Source organism: Lagopus muta, chromosome 8, assembly GCF_023343835.1.
Source record: "Lagopus muta isolate bLagMut1 chromosome 8, bLagMut1 primary, whole genome shotgun sequence".
Taxonomy (NCBI): Eukaryota; Metazoa; Chordata; class Aves; order Galliformes; family Phasianidae; genus Lagopus; species Lagopus muta.
The window spans coordinates 3,454,973-3,473,970 of record NC_064440.1 but is presented as its reverse complement, the minus strand read 5'-3'; the positions used below and the strand labels follow the sequence as shown (position 1 = coordinate 3,473,970).

Sequence of the window (18,998 nt, the reverse complement as noted above, 5' to 3'; positions counted from 1 at the left end):
TTCTGTTTATTTTAGTAAAAGAAAATTTTAGTATCTTTATTATTCTCTGGTTTACTAGTTCAGAGGAATTTTTCAAGCTAGGAGCCGACATTTGGGTAGTATCACTGAACAGTGATAAATATAAGCCTTCCAGTTGTTGGATTAACCAGTTCTGAATTTGGTTAATTAATATGTCATTCACTATACTAAATATTGGATAAGAAAACAAAGCAGTAAAAATATACATATTCAAAACAACTGCAATACAAAGTGCAGATCTGGATGAACTCTTCACAGTATTTGCAGTTACATGCAGCAGCTTAGCAATAATCACTCAAGTATAGATGAACCAGCTAGCTGACAGTGCTGCAGATTGAACCAGAACTGGGAAGTGCAAAAATACTGGAGACCAGTGTCACACTGTCCACTGACCAGCAGAAAATTTACTCAAGATCATGACTTGTCTTCAAAAGTATTTCAAAGGATGTTTTTCTTCTGTCTAGGTATTTAGAAAGTGTTATCGGTCTCAGTTTCTGCCTGAGCTGTTCACGTAGGCCACATAATGTGGTGGAACATAGATAATATTGCTTGTTTTCCCCGATTGTCTGAACGTATATCATCAGGAAGCTGAAACTTAGTTGAACCCACATTCACTTCTTTTTTTTTTTTCTTTTTTCCCACCAGAAGGTCTACGTATATTTACGAGTCCAATAGGCAGTATCAAGAAGGAGCAATTATTTTTTTTCATTAGTCTATGTTTGACTCTGATAGGAAGTGACCAAATAAGTTATTAACCAGCTGAGCCATACCTTTCTGATACCTTTAAACTTGCTTAACATTGTTCAGGTCTGGAGGGAAAACATTCCTTGAGGTCAGAGTTATTTGGCATGTAAAACCTAGAGTCTGCAAAATTATTAAGTCCTATTATTTGCTAGTTAACAGAAATCTCTCCTCTTTTTTTCCCCTTTCTTTCTTTCTTTTTTACATATGTTTTGGCAAGCAATCATTATGCCACTGCTTCTCAGAAGGCTTTTTCTTCCCTTGGTGCCCATGCCTTTTTGGATCAGTCTGTGCATGTCTCCCTATTTCCCCCAGCACACAAAGAAATGCAGGGTTGCAGTCAGGCTGGAAGTGCATTCTAGAGATGAGATACTACTTTTACACGAACAGTGTGAGCAAACAAGAATTTACATATCAGGAAGTCGGGACATTTAACTTTCCACATGGGGAGCCTGCTTTGTGCTCAGATTACAACCCCTCACTCCTTTCCGTTGAGCAGAAAGACATTTCAGAAGCTCTTGCACCTTCTGAAGGTGCACTGAGAAACGGAGCCAGGACAAACAGGGTCTTGTTCTGCTTTGCAAAGGGCAGGGCATCAGCAGTCAGAGGTGAAAGCATTTTTTTTCTGTCCTGCCTCCTTGATTTCCTTTTGGCAGGCAGAGGCGGAGGGGGGGCTGAACAGCAGAAAGTTTCCATCAGAAGAAGTTTCCTTTGCCTGCTGTGGAAGCACAAAGCTCCGCAGGCTTCTGAGCAGGTCTCCCAGCTATCATGAAGATGCAGTCAGGATATTGCACGTGCCTTTTCCTCAGATGTGATGGGAAAATCCTGCAACAGGATTTCTTCCTCCAGAAAATCCACAAAGAGAAAGCATCTAATGAGTGCAGGTCCTAATTCTGATGTCCCCCAGTCACATTAATTCTATGAGAAGAAGAGAATCCTTCCGATTTGAATGTTCTGTTTCAGTACAAAACACGAAATAATGGAAAACTGGATTTGCTTAAATGCAGGGCGGAGGGGGACGCAACATGGTAAAACTACCCTAACCCCCCAAGATACTGCTTGCATTCAAACCTGTGAACCCAAATAGAAACCTAAGACACCTGAGGGCTGGGATAAGTGGTTGTGCATCTGTAGAATAACTCAAACACAGGTCCTCTGCCTAATCATCCGAGGTGTTACAACGAGAAACCACCACTAACAAACAACAATTTAAGCATTCTAAATTACATTCTGTAAAGTCTCAGCTTGCCAAGTGCCTGAATGAAAAAGGATGTGAAAGATGGGCCCTCCTTCATTCTAATTCAATCCAGATTCTGGGATTATCTGTTAAAAATAGGACATTTTCTATTCTCTGATAATAATAATTTTCCATAGACAGCTGTTGGTGTGCCCATAGGTTCACAATAGCTCTTTTAGCAGTGAATTGTAATAACAATTTCTTCAAATACGTCTTTGAATTCAGAGCTGTATGAGCTATTCATAGGGAACACTTTAATCAGTGAATTTCAGCTTTTATTCTGCTTGTAAATTGTGACAAATGTTACTCACAGACATTCGATATAAATAAACTTCAGCCTATCATTTGTTCACAACATGTTTTTGCTGCAGCGTTTCAATATTCATTATTAGCCTTGCACAATCGGTCACCTTTGTGAAGCACTATTGTTTGCTCTGGGAGAGAAACAGTCAGCAGCAGGAAATCCACATTGGGCAGCCGTGATTGTCCACTGAATAAGGTGTGCACAATCACAAAGTGAGGAGGAGCGAGATCACAAGGCTAAGGAGTTTTCAGGACTATTTTAATATTTCCTTTCCAGTTCCCCTGACTCAGACCTTGGTTGTAACATCACTACGAGAACAAAGAGGCCACTTGAACATTATAGGCTGAGGTCAAATTGAAAATTAATGATCTCTTATCACATTCAGACAAAGCTCCAGCTGCAATGGGTGGGGTTGGGTGCTTTTCTGGTTTATTTAATTGCCACTGAATCAGGACTCTGAACAGTGGGCTTGCCCAGTCATAGCTGCAAAAGATGAGGTCACAGGCCATTTTCTGAGTCACTTAGCCATGCCCACTGCAGACCCTGGCTTAGGAATCACCTACGTGGCTGGTCTCTTAGGTGAGAGCAAATGAAGTGCAAGTTTAATATCTTAATGAAACAAATGCCAGGCATGTGTTCTATATGAATAAAACATCTTTGGCATAAACCTCTGTGAAAAACAAATTCCAAAAGGTTGTAAATCAGAATTCAGTTTTCACTGCACTAAAACGCGTGTGAAAAAATGATGCTGTAGATACAGCTCTATTTAAGCTAAAATGTTTGGCAATGTCTTGTCAGTGCAGGAGAAAATGGATGTAATGCGCACATATGCACAGGCAATGACTCAGAATGATGTACAAGTGTTACTGTGTCTAGTCCAAAAGAAATACCTGGAACTCAGGAAATAAGGCTCCACAGTTCAGCAGATTTGTCAGAGGATAGATGTTCTGGTTTTGAAACTTCAGTTTTCCCCAGAGTGCTATAAACATGGCTCAGGGAAACAAATACAGTCTGGGTCAACTGATATCTCTGGAACTATTGCACAAACTATATTTTTCTTCGGTATTTATAGGAGAAGAGTTTCAGAAGGAAAAACAGGACTCCTAGCAGCATAAGGAATGAAAAGTATATTGCTGTCCAAAGCTCCTGGAGCAGGACATATAGGCTAAGTACACAAATTAGTGCATACATAAGTCTTTAGGTAGTCACGACAGTTAAATCACCTTTGAATATTCACATAAATGAGTCTTGTTTGTTAGAAGGGCGATGATCTCTAAGGCTTGAACCAATCTGTATTCAAGCAGAGAAATCATTTGAAGTCTGCCATTTCCTGTTTATAGAAGTTTTGGCTGCCCAGACAAAACACAGCAACAGGAACAATCCTGAAGGGCTTATATGGTGGTTACGATACCTCTGAGACCATTTTGTCATGACTGATGGTCAGATCGCTCCAATTTACCCTCATGCTTTTGGAACTGGCCACTTCAAAAACAATCTGAGATATGTTTGCAAGGCCAGCGTGCAAACGTGTTATGAGATGGCACCACACCTTTATGCTTGCTTTGTTCTACCATTAATATGTGCAGATTTAAAGCACTACCTTGTGTCAGCTCCCATTGGGCTCCCCATCCTTGAGGTATTTTTGCCATTGGAAACCTTGCATGAGAGAAGAACATGTTTTCCCAAAGACAGCGTCAGGCCCTCACGTTCATTTGCTGGAAAAAGTTCTGACTACGTCAAGTGGGATAATTGAGGTTTCATGGAAAACTCTAGGAGGAATTTTGTGGTGAGGAGACAGAACTGGCATGGGACCATGGCAGAAGAGCAGCTCAGACACAGCTCCGCTGGTCACAGTGTTGAACCAGCAAATTTTCATGAGGTGTTCATTAAACTCTCAATGCCCCAGTTTCACAGAATCATACAACGGCCCAGAAGGGACCTCAAAGGTCATGAATCTCTGATCTCCTGCCACAGGCAGGGTCACCAACCTCCACGTTTAATACTAGACCAGGCTGCCCAGAGCCCCATCCAGAGTCTTAAACACCTCCAGGGATGGGGCATCCACAACCTTTCTGGGCAGCCTGTTTTGCTACCCTGCTCTTCTTTCCATGTGTACAACACCTAACGTGTTCACATCACCCACTTGGTGCCCAAAAGCAATTTCCAGGAAATCTGTAAGACGATGAAGAAAAGAAGCAGGGTAATTTAGTCACACACTGGCTTGACTGTCATTAAAACAATTATGGTGGATGGAGAATTTCTCATGCACTAATCCCTCCCTTGGACATCTCATCCCTTCTCCATATCTATAGCGCTTAACCTTTCTCTTTGCAACTACCTTCAATGCTGACCACTGTGCATTCAAATCATCTTTTGAAATATCCTTTCGCAGTTACACGCCGTTTATTTCAGCCTACATCTGAGCCTGTTGAATAAATCAGAGAAGATACACAATCCTGGAAGTGCTTTTAATCACAAGATAGATGCAGGCGTAATACGGCCGTCTGCCTATAAACTGAAGCTGAAAAAGTTATATCAGAAATGAGGTGTAAATTTTTAACATTGCACATAATTTAACTGTTAGAACAATTTAACATTTGGATACTACGCATGGAATGTGGGATATTTTTTGTCACTTGAAGTCTTTGAAATTGGAAAACTTCCTAGAAGATATGTTTGAGCTCCGCCAGAAGTTCCTGAGCTGCAGACTCAATAACTCAAAATTGAGGTAGGCTGTGTAAATGTCTGCGATCTGCCTCCTGCAGATGATGGGCTCGAAAGCCATAATGGCCTTGAAATGTATGAAAACACTTTGTCTTTCCTGCCTGCTATTTAAAAAGGAACTGTCACAGCACCATCAATTAAGATGAGATGAAAAAGGTGCAGCAAATAAAATTGCAGTCAATTAAAAATTGAAGGTGGAAGATGTACATACCTTACATAGAAGTGATTTCTAGCAATTAAGCAGAATGGTCCAGATAAATTAAGTAATGAAAAGCATTCCAAATCTCATTAAAAAAATTAAAATAAAAAAAAAAGTGCCTCGGATACAACCCAGGAAGAAAAAGAATTCAAATAGCTGTGTAAGAACATAAATATCCATTTTGAAAATATATTCAGCTGAACAGCTGTCATAGTAACCTTTGCAAATAAAAGTGTTTAAGATCTTTATTGCAGTAATACGGTATTAAGTATAACATTTCTTCTGAATTCTGGCACAATTACTCATCTCAAACTGGAAACATTTGACAAGAATGGGAAAGACCGCAGGTGCCAGTGCAGCAGGTGTGAGGGAAAGAAAGGTTTCAGAGCAAAGCCCACAGTTGTTTTCAATGTAGTGCTGCTCTCTTGGAGTTCCTTGCTACAAGTTTCGTGTACGAGCAGCTATTTTGCACAAGTCAGTGTATCACAAGGTGAATTTTTGAGTCACTTCTGGAAAAAATTGCACGTGGCTGTTGGGGAGGAGGGGGGGTTGCTAATGGAACAAGATCTTACCTAGATTATGCTTGCCTTTTGATATCTTTTGTGTGATAGAGAGCGTTTTCTAAATAATTACATTATTAGCACAGAATACATTACCAACTAATGTGGAAGCATGGCCACATAATTTGCAGGGCACGCAGAGGGGATGCTGTTAATTCAAGTTGAAAAGAAACTTTAGCTACAGTGTCGAGTTTAAAAGCTAAAGCAGACCTCTTCTTGCCTCCATCTGTGCACACGAAAGAGAAGGCAGAAAGTCCTGCCCCTCTCCCTCTGGCTGGTCCAGCTGTGGGGATTGCTATTCATAGATGGGAAGCACTGCAGTAGGAATTGGGAAGGAGCTGACTGCAGTGCTTTGGGTTGAATGCATGCAGCCCCTTGGTTGGTCTGCTGGAAGGAAAAGTGAGTGGATTCTAAAGACAACAGATACTTTGGAAATTAACAGTTGTCACCTACTCTCTATACCCAAAGCTGAGAAAAGCCCACTACTTTCCCTTAGCACCCTTCTGTGGTAGCAAGGAAGTTTTGCAAAGCATGAGTTTACATCTCAAACGAGGAAAACCCACTTAGGGGGAGGAAAATAATGGTTATTTAGGAAAATACCACAGTGAGACATTTAGGCATACAGGAAAGTAATACCTAATACCTACACAATGTTTCTTCCAGTTCACAGCACCATACTTCAGTTGGGTGTAATGGAGGAGTAGCCTCTCTACACCCTCTCTCTCATTCTCCCCATCCCTCCCTGTGCACTGCCCTATTGGTTTGGCCAGCAATACTGAGGATTCAGAAATACACTTGTGCAGGTGTTTGCTCTTTTGCTAAGAGAAAATCCTGATACTAAGAAGACAGAGAGTTACTATTTCTTGCCCTGATTCTTAATATTGAACCTTTACTTTTAGCTGTAATTCCATATGTAGCCAATCCCAGATCTAGAGCTTCTCTATCATAGTACCTGGTCTTTTAGCCCATACTGCTTGGTTTTTCTCCTTACCAGACTCCATTTTGCCTTATTTCAGCTTGTGGCATAGGGATCTTTTATGGTGTAGAATATTCCTGAGCAACAGCTTTTGCTTTGGCACAAGGCACGGTTCCTTTCTTTGCCCCTTATGCCATGCCAGCAGAGGCAGACCTTGAGAACTGCACCTTCTCCCAGCAAGTTCTTACTACATTTCTATTATCGTGTGGGCAGTTGATAAAGATAACAGCATTTCAGTGCTTTTCTAACCTGAACTGCAGAAAATCTTAATGTTAACTATCATCACACTGGGATAATGGGCAATTAGTTTTCAAGTATGGTCTGACTCATTCTCTTATGATTTCCATTAAACTGTGGCAGGGAAATCCTCCCCAGACCTGCGCTTGTTCCTGTATTACTGAAGCTCTCCTCTCTTGTGCATACAAGCCTGCGTATTCTGCTAAATTTGAATTAAGATCTGTCATTTTAAAAAGGAATTCTTGCTTTAAATTCTTTCCTTCTTGAAGTCTGGCCTCATATTTAGTACATCACTGGCTCAAAAAAAAAAAAAAAAAAAAAAAAAAGCCAGCTTGGAAGGAAATTAATGTTGAAGTAATTAAAACCCATAGTTGGCTGGATACCTTTGAGAAGTGCAGATGACTACCTGTGTCCACATATGCAGTGCATTTGTCTAAGTTACTAGTGTGTGAAAAGCAAGGAATGGAACGAAAGCTACTCTTGCTGCCACAACCACAGCAGATGCTGCTCAATGCCTGCTGCAGTACAGAAACGTGCTCTCAGCCTTTTGCAGCAGCCTCATCAGCCCTGCTTCTTGCGCCCTTGATTGCAGCCCTGCCAGCCTCTGGCCATGCACTTTTTCCTTCCTTCCTTCTAAAATAAATACATTAGCTGGGTAGGAGGTTGTGTAAGGCTCTAAGTTGTTTAATGGAGAAGATGCTGCTCAGAGGTGCCTCCTAGGTGGCAATTCAAAGCTCTCTGTTTCTCTCTGATTTTAATTAATAGGTTTGTATTTAAGATGAAATGCATTCAATTTGTGTGCAGTGTAGAGAATGTCCCACTACAACATCAGTTATATACATAGCAATGCAATTATCATTCTCTGCTGATAAATGTACCGTGATATTGATAAGAAAGCAATAACTTCAGTGTACACGTCAAAAATCAGTCCCAATAGCTTATTACAGATTGTTAAAGGAACATAAATACCTAATGTTCAGCCTGTAATGTTCATTCAAGCTATGGCAGATGAAGCTATAGGTCAAAGAACTCATTTAAAACACAATAGCAAGTCTCTAACATTTGTTGGCTCTCACTGATACCTCTTCGCTAGCACTCCTGAGGGCAGACTACCTCCCACTTGAGGATGCTTGAGGATGCTTGCAACTGCTGACATTCAGCATGATAAACCTCCTTAACATCCCTGAGACATCCCAGTTCCAGCTGCAATCCCCCAGATTATCCATAAGCACCTTTCACTATTTCCAAGAACAGCCCTTCACTCCACAGCCTGCTCAGCCCCTTGAGTACCACCAGTTCCCCCCAGCAGCAAGCCAAGGCCACAGACCTTATCAATTGGTTACTACTTTGTAGTGTTTTTCTCTGGTTTTCAATACTTTCTTACATAACAGTTCAATTCCAGGTCTTCAACAAAATACATTTCATTGTGGAAAGGCTCTTTCTTTACAATCCCACAAAGCAGTAAAATTAGATGACATCTATTCAACAATCCAAGTCCACCCAAAGGACTATGATCTATGTAGCAACTAGGCAGATCAATACAATGGGAAAGGCATTACAACAAAGGTGTGATAAGAAAAGGATCGGCACAATAGAAAGGTGGTATAAAGGAAGAGGAAAAAAAAGGATCACTCACCTGTATCAGAAGATTCCAGGTTCATAGGGGAAACCATCATCAAGGAGGAACCTCCAGAAAGAAATCCTTTCCAGTGGCAGTCAGCCCTTAAATGAGGTCTAATTGAGATACAGCAAGGCTGCATCCCTTCCAGTCACACACTGGAATTGCCTTCACCTGTGCTCCCAGGGCTGACTGATCCTTTCCACAGGTGCTCAGTCAGTGGTTCAGGCCAGGACTCAGCAGTTCCATGCAACCTGATGTGCAGTTAATGGAAAGCACAGTAGTAAATTAAGGCCGAGATGCAAACCAAGGGATTGGCAACACATAGTGAAATAACAACAACAATAATAATAATAAAGCATTTATGTCCAGCATTGTCATCATCCTCACATTTAAAAACAGCAACTATACGCCAATCACTTACATTTTTAAGTCCTCATTGAGATGAATTTTGCTTCGTTTCCTTCATTACATCATAGTCCTTCATTCACACAGTATGAGATCACACCATTTGTCCTGCTGCAGTTACAGTGAAGCTGTTGTTGAGATGCCTTGAACAGACTTCACTTCAAAGCTGATGCCTTTAAAGAGGAGCATGAAATGGCTCCTTTATAGTAGATGGACAGGATGCACACGTTAAGCTGTTTGGGCTGGAATCACATACATATCCTCCTATGACTTGGCTCCCCTTTATTTGCAACCTTTGTTTGCACTATGATTCTTTTTCTTTTATTTGATAAAACCAAACTTACCCTTAATTGTAGCCTCTAAAGAAAATTAAGATGCTCTAATATACCATTATAGCACACACAGTTTGTATGAAACACCCAGACATGCTTCCCTAATTAATAGCTCCCATTGTGTCCAGATTAAAAATAGACATAAGAGCTCTGGGTAGATGATACAGCACTACAGAATAGCATCACACCTGTCTCAACGTTGCAGCTCCCCAAGTGTAAGCAGGAGTCAAAAATTTCCCTCATCACGAAACAAAAACACTGATAGATAGTACATCACTTGGCATCTCTGAAGTGATGTACCTAAGACATACCATCTGCTATCAAGTTGCAAAAACATAGCCTGAGAAAAGTGGGACATCAAGGTGGAGCTTAATTTTCTTTAGTCAGTTCTCTGTCTATCCTGGACTCAAACACGTGGTGCAGAGCAGCTCACAGTGCAGTGGCACAGGAGCACGGCTGTGCTGCCCCACAGAGAGAGCACCCACGTGGGAATGGGGGACTCTCTCCCACTCACTGTTCCTGAGACATGCAGGCACATTTTTAGCAACAGGGAAAATCCTGCTTTCCAGCAATGACAACCTAGGCTTCCCCATCTTGGCAAGTACTCACAACATGAAGCCATATCTCCATTTGCTTTTTCTTCTCTTGCTTCTGGGAGCTATGCAGCATTCGTCAGTGTACAGCCTGAGTTCAACCCCATCACAGTGCTGGGGGACTTGTGCAGGAGATGAGAGGCTGAAGCTTGAGATGGAAGTGGCCACAGACCCATCTGCCCTACTTGTTGGAGAGCCATAGAAACGAGCAGGAAGCCATAGCCCTTCCTCTCCATGCAGAAGAAGCACTAGGTTCAGACCTGGGTTTCAGACTAGAAAACAGCCTGAGAAAACAGAGGACATACAGAAATAAGGCTTTCCATCTGTACTTCCTGTGGAATCTTTGGGCATCTTCCTTCAGCACACTGAGAACTGAGTCTCAGTTGTGACCCTGTGAGCTTCAGGAGCACTCCTACCTGCTCACAACTTTTCAAACATCCAGCAGCCCATCTAAAGGCACAGCTCTGCCTGGGCTGCAAACCAGCAGACAAATAGGCATAGCAGGAGGAACAAGGACATCCTAGTGCAACAGCAATGCTCCCTGCATCTCTCCAAAGCATCTGATAGAGTCACCTGGGCTCAGAAATTAGAAATTCTGCAAAAAATCTGTAAGCAAAACAGCCTCCACAACATCTTAGAGCCTTCTAGTCTGGGAAGCCACCACTGTGTATTGCCTCAAAACCACAAATCCAACAAACTCTGTGCTGTTTTGTAAGGACAGACTCCAACCTTTCCCCTCCCTCCCCATAACTGAGTTCTCACTAACACAGCAAACCCACCACCTCTCTCCTCCCTGCTTTTCTCCTTTTAGCTGGGCCTGAGGCAAAGCCTGCTGTGGAGCCCACCTATGTTAAATTAGCACAATTAAACAGCATTAGGCAGCTGTAGGAAACATAGTGCAGCTTTCTGTGTTAGTGAAGTAATGCAGTATGTGGCTGTCAGGTTGCTGAGACCAGGAGGGTGACCTGTGGAGGAATGTGGAAATGCAACCTTCACCCATGCGCTACTGCCCTGTGTCCAGCTCTTTCCACCCATTAATGTGCTGCCCTGTCACCTTGCATGGGCTTTGATTAGAGAACAGGTATGCTGGGGAGATACTGAGGGCTCTGGGATATCACACTGATCTCTGAACATGGCTGTTTATGAAGATCAGAGCCATCAAATGTTCCCAATTGCTAGTTGTTGCCTCCTAAATCTAATCATGGAATCACAGAGTTGTTGAAGTTAAAAAAGACTACTGGTTTCCCAACCCACCTCACCATGTCCACTGCCATATTCCTCAGTGCCACGTCCCCACAGATCTGGAGCACCCCCAGGGATTGTGACCCCACCACCTCCCGGGGCAGCTGGACCACTGCATCACCACTCTTTTGGAGAATAAATTTTCCCTAATATCCAACCTGACCCTCCTCAGCATAACTTAAGGCTATTACTTCTCAATCTAAATGAATGGTGAGAAACAAATTTTTAATATTTGCATCCTTTTTCTGTAAATATAAAATAGAACTGAGCTTCTTGGGCTTTCTTCTCTTAACTTTGAGGTGAGTAAATGAATCATGAGTGCAGCATTTAAGCTCAGCAGTAGGCAATATTGCAGGCTTTGCACATGGGGAGAGGACGGGACTCAGGGCAAAGCTCCCTCTGTAGCAGCTGCAAAGTCAGAATGGGAACAGGGTGCAGAAAACATGCTTTTTCCATTTTAACTATCTTATTACTTGAAGCACAGGTTGTTGTTTTTTTCCTTCAAGTCTGGCTATCCCTTTAAGAAACACTAGAAACACCCTTCAGAGAATTGTAATGAAATAACATTATTTATCAGTATTAAATATAGATAAACAAAAATGAGAAACAGACTTAATTGAAGCCCTCTGTGAAATCTGGCTAATCAGTTTTCATTTCCAGCAGGCTTTAACTTATGTTATTTAATTTATTATTTATCTACTCTATTTTGATTTTGCTTTGGAGCCCCTGTGCTGGGCTTTGGGCATTTTAGAAACACAGAATCACAGAATCACCAAGGTTGGAAAAGACCTCTATGATCATCACGTCCAACTGTCCACCTATCACCATTATTGCCCACTGCCCACGTCCCTCAGTGCTGCATCTCCATGGTTCTTGAAACACCTCCAAAGATGGTGACTCCACCACCTCTCTGGCCAGCCTGTGCCAGTGCCCAACCACTCTGTTGGAGAAGAAGATTTTCCCAGTACCCAACCTGGTCCCAATATCCAACCTGAAACGTTCAGTGCGCGTTTGCAAGATTCATCCCAGAAGAAATCGGGCCAAGCCTTTCCTGTGGCTGAGAGGTTCCAAGGCTTTGGTAAGCTCAGTGGTCATGCAGAGATTCTCCCAGCTCTGCTGGTACCACTCATCTTCAACACAGGCACATTATGACGGATTTCCTGACTACCAGAAAGCTTCTCCTTTTGGACGCCATTCTACCTCCTCTCCATGCAAATGTGTTGCCATTTCACTTTATTTCTTTAATTTATAGGCATCAAAGTTGCTGAATCAGGAAACTGAGGTTATAGCTGTTGAAGAAACGAATCCCACATCGTGACAAACTGCTTTTTCTGCAGATTTTCTTGCCTTCCTCGTTCTGAGTCACTGTCATACATTTTAAAGGCCAGAGTTACGTATGAAGCTCTTGATGGTGAGGGCCGTGCCCTTTCTTGTGGTTTCTGCAGGCAGACGATTGCCGTGCTGTCTGTTCTGGCTGCCTGTTTTTAACAATGCTTAATTCACGTTGCAGTGCTTCCTGTGTCACTGGAGCGTGTGACACTCTGCACCAGATCTGGAAATCCACCAGATCTGGAAATGAAGCAGTTAAATTTGCCTACGTTAATTGGATTCTAATTAGCCCAACCATGCTACTTGTCTCCGCTGAAGCAAAACTCAGTGGGATTCCACCTCTTCATGGGGAAAAAAATGCTGAAGTTGGGAGAAGTAAAATTCAAGCATCATGCAACAAACAGATTAAATGTGGTCGAACCAGACTGAACTTTATGTGTGTGGCTGTAGTGGCAATTGGCCATGCTCTTCCTCAAAAGTCCAAAAATGTCAGTGACATTTCAGGGTTGTGGCTGGGAAAAGCAAAGCATGATTACCTCTTTAGAAGCAAAAAGCACCACTGGTTCTGCCCCTTTGCATGAATCCTTTTGGCCCCAAGATGTGTTCTGCAGCCGCACGTAGGCATGACTTCATCCTCACATACACTTCTGAGGTGCCAAGTTGATTTGTCCCCATTTTGCAGGCTGAAGAATTTTGCAGGGCAGATGTAATGGTTTGCCCAAAGTCATGCTGGGAAATCCCAGCAGAAGTCTGCAGTGCTGCCCTCCAAATTGACACACAATCCTCCTTACAATGCTTAAGAAATTATTAAAATGTTAAATGAGTTAAAATGAAAAGCTCTGTCCAGAGATGAAGGCATCATTTGGATTATTCACTCATTTATTTGAAAAATACACAAATGCCACAGTATTGTGAATGCAATTACAGCCAATGGAGAATTCTCGAATGAAGGGCAAATCAAAAGGAAACCATCTATGTTTTATACGTCTGTGTTCTCTCCCATCTCAACAGTGGAAGAAGGCTTGGCTGTACATACATATCTGAAATGTGTGCTGGTTTTGTGCTCGTCTGCTGGCTGGGCTCGGGAAAATCTCCTGCCACTGAGCTGGAGCAGGAGGGCGAGCATCTCATGGGCTTTGGGGTCTCCTTGAGACACCAGCAGCAATGCCCACCCGTGTCTCTTCCACCCCCTCTTCTCATGCTTCCACGCCTGCCATCGCTCTCTGTTTCCTCCATGGAGTTCCAGGAGCAAATTGAATCATAGAATCATAGAATCATAGAATCATAGAATGGCCTGGGATGAAAAGACTGCAGTGATCATCCAGTTCCAACCCCCTGCTATGTGCAGGGTGGCCAGCCACCAGACCAGGCTGCCCAGAGCCACATCCAGCCTGGCCTTGAATGCCTGCAGGGATGGGGCATCCACAGCCTCCTTGGGAAACCTGTTCCAGTGCCTCACCACCCTCTGTGTGAAAAACTTCTTCCTAATATCCAACCTAAACATCCTGTGTCTCAGTTTAAAACCAAATTGTTTGGGATGCAGCAAGACGGGCACAGATGTGGCCACCTGCTGCACGAGCCTTTCTTCCCATGAGCTTCTCACGAGGCACTTCATATTTTAAAGAGGAGGAGGGAGAGACAGCGGCCTTTGGTGTTGCTCAGCACCGACGCAGCTGGAGCAGCCTGGGGGTGCTGGGTGTTACTTTTTACAGGTTGGCAACCAGACGCTGGTGGCGATGATATACTTTTTTCCAGAGATTGCCTGAGTGTAGATGTGCCAACACGGGTTCCGGTTTTACCATCTAATTCTCTTATTTCAAAGAGAGGAAATATCCTCGGACAAATCTGCTTCGTCAAGGTTGAAAACGTTCCACACCACAGATGGTGACCATAAGGTGCAAGTGAGTTTTCAGCTGAACCAGTGACACCCTACCCATTTGCTTCGCTGCCGAAGATTTGAAAACTAGTTTTTGTTATGAGAAGTGGAGTGAGATGTTTCTCTCCAAATGTCCCTTCCTCCTGTTAGCTCCTCACTTCCATATTCATGGCACTCCTGCTGCTACTAGCACTGCCATGCGTAGCACCTACCACAAATTGTCCAGTTCCTGTTGTTAGGATGGCAGTTCCCTTTGGTTTTTGCAAAATTCATTAAGAGGGGGGTGAAGGGGTGGCAGAGTCCCGTTCTGGCTCAGCACTCTATTGTAGGAGGTTTTTCCCAGGTATTCTCCTGCATCGGTGCTCCTACAGCCAGACGAGCTGCAGGCACTCACGCACTTCTCCTGTGCAGAAGCAAGCAGTTGCATTTAGATAATCTGATTTCCTGAAGCACAAAAAACTTTCTGTGTGCGGGGATGTTGTTGCAGGGAGTTTCCCAGCAATCAGTTGGGGATTTTTAGTCCCTTCGACCACGGTGTGAGATTTTTCTCAGGGACCTCGACGGGAGCAGGGATGGTAGCTTGCAGTAATTGGGGATGTGCTCTTTGGATTCCTCTGAACCGAGGGGTTTTATGTTAATGGCAGAGAACCCACCTGTGGTTGGTGGCCTCAGTAGCTGTATCTAATTTTTCACTTTTGTAAATTCCCCCGTGTCGCCGTGCTGCGCCCAGTACTGCTTTGCGGCACAGTCACAGGTCCACACTTCTCTTTTCTCCCTAATTCCTTCCATGAAATAAATCAAGTCAGAGAGCTGTACATTGTTTGTGCAACAACCAAAACAGAACTCGAAAAGGCAGACAGGATTCTGTCTCTGGGAAACTAAAATCAAAAGTAACAGCGGTGGCCAGGGCTTCCCTCTCCAGGAGCTGCTTTCTTTGCCAACCTTGGGGTTGGGCGACAGCAGGGCTGGGACACAGATCTTCTGGGGCTGGTAAAGAAGTAGTGTCGAGTAGTGCCATCCCTCACCCCTTACTTTTTAATTGCCTCACCTTTACCATCTGATCGTACCACCACTCCTGATCTCCCTACCGTGCCTCCAGACCCTGTGCCCATTTCCTCTGCTCACTGCCCTCTGGTTCTCCCATTCAGCAGCATTCCCATCCCAGGTTCTTCATTCTCTCCTCCAGCACTGCCCAACATCCCCAGCATCCCTGTGTGGGAGCACACAGCTGCTCCCAGACAGAGGTATCCCCTTTCCTGGCCTCTGTGCCCTGGCAGGCTTGGCAGCCGCTTGTCTGCAGCTGGTTACTTCCAGATCCTTTGTTTTTCTTTTTATCTTTCTTTTGTTTTTCCTCTTTTTTCCTCTTTTTCCCTCTTTTGCCCTTTATTTTGCCCATTGTTTGTTCCTCCCAGATCCCACAACACCCCTGGTGCTAGTTTTGCACAGCACAAGCAGGGTGTCCTTGCTCCACAGGCACACCTCTCTCACTGACCTGTTTGTCTTGTTATCTTCTCTTGTGACTTCCTTCCATGTCTCTGTCACAGTGCCAACACATCTCATCACCCCTTGTGTACTGGAATGGTCTGATTTTCAGTGCTGCTGTGTGCAGCCAGGGATTGGAACTCAACAATTCTTATGGGTCCCTTGCAACTCGAGATATTATTTGATTCTGTGATTATTTTCCTCCCCAGTGCTGCTGTAAATTCTGGCAACCCCATCTGATCCCTTTGCTTCTCACACGCTCTGGTCCTGCCAGATCAGTGCCAGATTTTTAGCTCTGTTGGGGCCCACCTCCCTCAAGGCCACAGACAGGATCAGGTGAGGTGGAAGAGGAAAGATGGCCTTCGTGTGTACTAGAAATAAACCATATTAACATACACTGTGATAACATACTTTTCAAAAGAAGCAGTAGTGCACGGTTTAAGTGTATGATGCCATTCTGGTACACTGTATGGCATTTTGCATAGATTTCAATAGTCCAGGAAGGCAGGTTTCACAGCTCAGTTTCTGTATTCTGACAGATACATCTGCTGGTCAGGCACCAGCTTTGTGTGCAGCACCTGATGCTCCTGACGTAGGGCGAGCTCAGTCTCTACACGACAATGGTTAATTCTGTTGTAGAGCTTATTGAGAACGTTCTTCCAACATCTATTTGTGACCATTTTGAAAATAATATTAAATGGGGAAGAATTAAATCTATATCTAGTATATGTTACCAAAAACAATGTTAGTGCCATCTTTTGGGCAAGATTTTAAAGCACATAGGAAATTGGATGGTCTTATTCTACGGTGGCCGTTCTTGAGGCCGCTCTCACATATCACGCTTTCAAAGTGAATGTGCTGAAGACAACTGAAAAGGCTTTATGACACTTTTGTAGCAATGTTATTTAGGATTGCAGAGCAGTCAAATAATACAGAAAAGCAGGACTTTTGAATTGTTTACAGTGGTGTCACTACTTCCAACTTCTGACTCATCAGTAACTATTGCATATTTCTCAAGTGGAGGATTTTTTCCAGTAACTTGATGTTCTGAATGAGTTTATTGTGAAATGCTGAGCCAATGTGAATTCAGAGTAAAACAACAGCTTTGATAGCATCTACATTCATTCATCTTTTCTTTCTCCTTCAGATATTCTTTAGCTCATCAAACTTATTCTTCTAGACGATTGGTTCCTTTGAATATCAAACAGATAACACATCCCAAACAAATATACTTGAGCTGTAAAATATAACTACGTCTTTAGATGATGAGATGAAAACTCGGGGGTATCTTATAAGCTCTAGGGTTGGCCTCAGATGAAGGACCATCTTTGGAAAAACCCGGGGTTGGTCAGCTAAAACCAGAACTGAAAGTCATTTACTACATTAGTCAATTATTGGCTACGTTTTAGACCATACGCTTCAAAACGATACACAGACCTTGTTTACTCTGGGTGTAAGAACAACAACCGAATTTTCAGTTAGGGTTCAATTAAGATCTTATAGCTGTTTTGGATTTCATTTTATTGGCTCCAATTAATGTACATATATTTTTATGTCTGTGCAGCTCAGGATTCAAACAAACAGCTCAGTCTGTTTATTTAAGAGATTGCATCATCACACATCTGACAAATGCGCTCGCTGCATTTACAGCATCATCGCACTGAGTGCATTTATTTGAACTTTCTACCATGTACATGGGATCACACATTCAGATAAACACAGCTGTGTTTATTTCAGGCTGCACAACTCCAGATTGTAGATGTATGTCTGGAGCCAGTGGACTGCACATGCACTATACGGGATTTTCAAACACTTATAGCTCCATTATTTGTCAACCACATCTCCTAAATACTTCTAAAGCAATTATTTAATACTAGTGTTGGGTAAAAACATGAAAGGAGACCTTTTCACTGCACGCTTCGAAATAGTATAATATTTGCTGAATACTTTATTGGGTAAAAGTACTTACCCACCTGCCCATGCTCCCATTTGGCAGGGCACATATACATGAATGTCTTTGGTTGTGTCTTTCTTGAATGCACCAACCACTTTGTGGACTTCAGTGTCATTGCCCTAATATTGTGATGAATTGTTCACTAAGGCTGTGGTTTTGCCTTTATTATTCAGGAAAGAAACGTTGCTCATGTGAATTGAAGTCAGTTGTTTAATGACTTCACTGTTAGCAGATCTGGGCCTTAAGATGTCCCTTTATTTGCACTATGAATGAGCAAACCTATTCTTAACAGCGAAAGAAGAAAACAGCATTGTTTGCATGGCAGCGGTGGTGCTCTGACATTTTAAAGTTGCCATTGTGGTAACTCAGGCCCTGATGATTCAAAGACTTGAAATCAAATGTTGAGTAATCCTCCTGTGTTACTCATGCACTTGAGTCGAGCCTAGGTGTAAATTTCTGCTTTCTTTTGTAAGAATACGGGAAAAAGTACGTCTGACCCAAGAATGATGCTCCGGAGCTTCAGATTCTCCTACATAAAGAGAGCAACAGATTCTCCACAGCTGTGTTAGACCCAAAATCCACGCAAGACTGAAATTGCTTAGTATATCCATATACTGAGACAGCGTTCTCCCCAAAAAAGAAGAAAACAGCTTGCATTAGATAAGGTTTACTTTCATATGCCAGTGACAAATGGATTTTAAAAATCTTTTTTTTCTCACCCCCAGTATGACTTCCCTTTCATAGTCTTGAATACCTACAGTTTGGGCTCAACAGTGAATGCATGTGGAATGTGGGCTCAAGTTAACAAGGTTCTTGTTAACTTTTTGAACCTCCAATGTTGGAGGACTGCAAAGCCTCTCTAAACGCTTGCCATTGAGAATTCGTGGGCTTTTGATGGACAGCTTAGAAAACCTTCTGCACTGTCTGTATTCTTGATGCCTAAGCAACCTCAAGGAAACCTCAGGGGCTGCATGCATTGCCAGGAGGTGCCTGATGCATCCTTACCACTAAAGGAACTCTGCAGAGAAAGGTTGTGCTCTGAGTGTCTTTTTATCACATCTAGCCCTACACAGCATAGAGCTGTACACCTTTGTTTGAATTTCTGGGTGTCCTCTGCCTTGAGCCATGTATTCACATCTGGATAGAAATTAAATACTAGAATGATTCT

At 42.9% G+C, this 18,998-nt stretch overlaps 1 long non-coding RNA gene across 1 annotated transcript; it reads right to left on the bottom strand.

Annotated features, from left to right (window-relative positions):
• Positions 1-1,050: 1,050 nt before the first annotated feature.
• Positions 1,051-8,696, bottom strand: LOC125696778 (uncharacterized). Its single transcript, XR_007378528.1, has 2 exons — positions 8,633-8,696; positions 1,051-1,598 (listed from the first exon to the last, which is right to left on the bottom strand). It is a non-coding gene; the product is annotated as an uncharacterized LOC125696778 (long non-coding RNA).
• Between the last annotated feature and the right edge of the window lie 10,302 nt (positions 8,697-18,998).